Source organism: Pongo abelii, chromosome 8 (assembly GCF_028885655.2).
Source record: "Pongo abelii isolate AG06213 chromosome 8, NHGRI_mPonAbe1-v2.0_pri, whole genome shotgun sequence".
In the NCBI taxonomy this organism is placed as follows: Eukaryota; Metazoa; Chordata; class Mammalia; order Primates; family Hominidae; genus Pongo; species Pongo abelii.
In genome coordinates, this window is record NC_071993.2 from 34,454,723 (window position 1) to 34,458,668 (window position 3,946).

The following is a 3,946-nucleotide window of genomic DNA, read 5'->3' on the forward strand; positions in this document are numbered from 1 at the left end:
TGCCCCAGTAGAGACTCTGGGTGGGGGCTCCAACCCCATATTTCCCTCCACACAGCCCTAGCAGAGGTTCTCCATGACAGCCTCACCCCTGCAGCAAACTCTACCTGGACATCCAGGCATTTCCATATATTCTCTGAAATCTAGGCAGAGGTTCCCAAATCTCAATTCTTGACTTCTGTGCACCAGAAGGCTCAACACCACATGGAAGCTGCCAAGGCTTGGGGCTTTCACCCTCTGAAGCCATGGCCTGAGCTGTGCCTTGGTTCCTTTTAGTCATGGCTGGAGTGGCTTGGACACAGGACACCAAGTCCCTGGACTACCCACAGCACAGGGACCCTGGGTCTGGCCCACAAAACCAATTTTTCCACCTAAACCTCTGGGCCTGTGATGGGAGATATGCCACAAAGGTTTCTGACATGCCTTGGAGACATTTTCCCCATTGTCTTGGGGATTAACATTCGGCTCCTCAGTACTTAATGCAAGTTTCTGCAGCCATCTTGAATTTCTCCTCAGAAAAAAATGTGATTTTCTTTTCTATTGCATTGTCAGGCTGCAAATTTTCCAAACTTTTACGCTCTGCTTCCCTTTTAAAACTGAATGTCTTTAACAGCACCCAAGTCACCTCTTGAATGCTTTGCTGCTTAGAAATTTCTTCCACCAGATACACTAAATCATGTCCCTTAAGTTCAAAGTTCCACAAATCTCCAGGCAGGGGCAAGATGCTGTCAGTCTCTTTGCTAAAAGATAACAAGAGTCACCTTTGCTCCAGTTCCCAACAACTTCCTCATCTCCATCTGAGACCACCTCAGCCTGGAATCCATTGTCCATATCATTATCAGCATTTTGGTCAAAGCCATTCAACAAGTCTCTAGGAAGTTCCAAACTTTCCCACATTTTCCTGTCTTCTTCTGAGCCCTCCAAACTGTTCCATCCTCTGCCTCTTACCCAGTAGTTTCAAAGTTGCTTCCACATTTTTGGGTATCTTTTCAGCAATGCCCCACTCTACTGGTACCAATTTACTGTATTAGTTGATTTTCACACTGCTGAAAAAGACCTACCTGAGACTGGGAAGAAAAGGGGGTTTAATAAACTTACAGTTCCATGTGTCTGGGGAGGCCTCACAATTATGGTGGAAGGTAAAGAGGAGCAAGTCACACCTTATGTGGATGGCAGCAGGCAGAGACAGAGCTTGTTCAGGGAAACTCCCGTTTTTAAAACCATCGGATCTTGTGAGACTCATTCACTATCATGAGAAGAGCACAGGAAAGACTCACCCCCATAATTCAATCACCTCCCACTGGGTTCCTCCCACAATACATGGAAACTCTGGGAGTTACAATTCAAGATAAGATTTGGGTGGGGACACAGCCAAACCATATCACTGAGAGTGTAAATCATCCCTTTACTCATAGGAAGGGCATGTTTGGCTTCTCAGAGAGATTGTAAGTTAACACTGACAACAAGAACCATGCCTTACATTGTAATTCTCCTGGCAGATGCTAAAATGCACAGCACATCCCTGTGCTTTGATATAGTAAGTGTATATTATTAGATAATAAATGTTCAATAAATGTGAGCTGACCTGACTTTAACTTGATTATACCAAGAACTGAGGGAATCTGCTTCCCATTCTGCCTCTCCATCCCAAGTCTGTTTAATGCCTCATGAGATGGTGAGAGGAGAACAACAGACACAAGCCACATTGTAGTTAAGCTAATTTAACCTCTACTCTATTTCCAAAGTCCATTGTCATGATCAAACCCCATCTTTTTTAGTAATCACACAGAACTGCTTTAGTGCTAATCCACCTCCTAATCTTCCTATTATTTCTCTAAATTCTCCCATCATAATGTAGTCAATCATTCAATGAAACTTTAAGGATTAGCTAACACTGGGCAAAGCAGCAGAGAGGACAGATGTGGAGGTGCAATATTACTGTGCCCACTTTCAGGGATTATACCATCTAGTAGAGGAAAAGATTAGAACATCAATCACTGTGGACCAGTTGCCATGAGGGAAAGAAAGGGGTGCCTTCCTGAGAAAGTCGGTATACCCCTTCTCCACCAGCCCCACCCTGGATCAGCTTAACCATTTGCCTCCTCCCCTCCCCATCCTGTGGTCTGTTAGTAAAGCCAAGGGGATTGGTGCCTCTCCACACTTAGAGCATCTCCATTGGCATCTGCCCACAGCTTTCCCAATGGCACTCCCAACCATTGGCTCAACCTTCCCAATGACAGAAAAGAGAGGCCACCAGACACAAATACTTAAATTTCTTATATCCTGAAAATGTATCTGTCACCATATGCACTCTTCTTACTTCCTTCTTTAGAGTCTTCCTTTCACAAGCTAATTCCTCCAGTGAGCTTTGGGATAACATTCTCTCCAGCCTCCTCAGGGCACTGGCTGTACTAATAATCCTCCCTCCCAGTTACCCAAGCCAGAAGTCCGTCTTTCAAAATCCTTGCTTTTACATCCTCCTATTGAATCAATTATAATATTTAATATAACTAATCTCTTCCAAAGATTTATCTTGACTACCCCTTGGAACTGTCCCTTCATCTCCAAAAGAACAACAGCATAAGTAACAGAAATCAGATTGTGTGACTTATCCTTAGCGTATTCCAGTGAGTCTCCATTGCTTTTGTAGATTGGCATTCAAGGCTTTTCATCATTTGACTCCTGCCCACCTATGCGGCCTTCTTGTCACTTCCTTTTTCAAAAACGAAGTTCCCCAAACCTCAAAAACACTTATACCTACTTAGATACACCACACTCATTTACATCCTCAAGGCTTTATTAAAAGTTTATCTTCTGAATTAATGCAAACTCCTCCCTCTTCTTTACTCTCATATACTCCTGGTCACCAAATTCTACTTCTCTGAGCTCTTAAATGGCTCTTCCATAAGATGCTTCTTGTCCAACAGCAGCAGAATGCAAATTCTTCTTAAGTGCACATGAAACATTTTCCAAGATAGATCATATGTTAGGCCACTGCAATGGTTTGAATGTGTCCCCCAGAAAACATGCGTTGGAAACTTAACCCCCAATGCAATAGTGTTGGGAGGCAGAGCTTAATGAAAAGTAATTAGGCCATGAGAACAGAGTGAATGGATTAATATCCTTATCACAGGAGTGGGTTCTTTTATTTTATTTATTTATTTATTTATTTATTTATTAGACTTCAAGTTTTAGGGTACATGTGTACAACATGCAGGTTAGTTACATATGTATACATGTGCCACATGTGCAATGTTGGTGTGCTGCACCCATTAACTCGTCATTTAACATTAGGTATATCTCCTAATGCTATCCCTCCCCACTCCCACCACCCCACAACAGGCCCCAGTGTGTGATGTTCCCCTTCCTGTGTCCATGTGTTCTCATGGTTCAATTCCCACCTATGAGTGAGAATATGTGGTGTTTGGTTTTTCGTCCTTGCGATAGTTTGCTGAGAATGATGGTTTCCAGCTTCATCCATGTCCCTACAAAGGACATGAACTCATCACTTTTTATGGCTGCATAGTATTCCATGGTGTATATGTGCCACATTTTCTTAATCCAGTCTATCATTGTTGGACATTTGGCTTGGTTCCAAGTCTTTGCTATTGTGAATAGTGCCGCAATAAACATATGTGTGCATGTGTCTTTATAGCAGCATGATTTATAATCCTTTGGGTATATACTCAGTAATGAGATTGGTGGGTCAAACAGTATTTCTAGTTCTAGATCCCTGAGGAATCGCCACACTGACTTCGACAATGGTTGAACTAGTTTACAGTCCTACCAACAGTGTAAAAGTGTTTTTATTTCTCCGCATCTTCTCCAGCACCTGTTGTTTCCTGACTTTTTTTTTTTTTTTTTTTTGAGATGGAGTCTCGCTTTTGCCCAGGCTGGAGTGCAGTAGCTTGATCTCGGCTCACTGCAGGCTCCACCCCCTGGGGTTCAC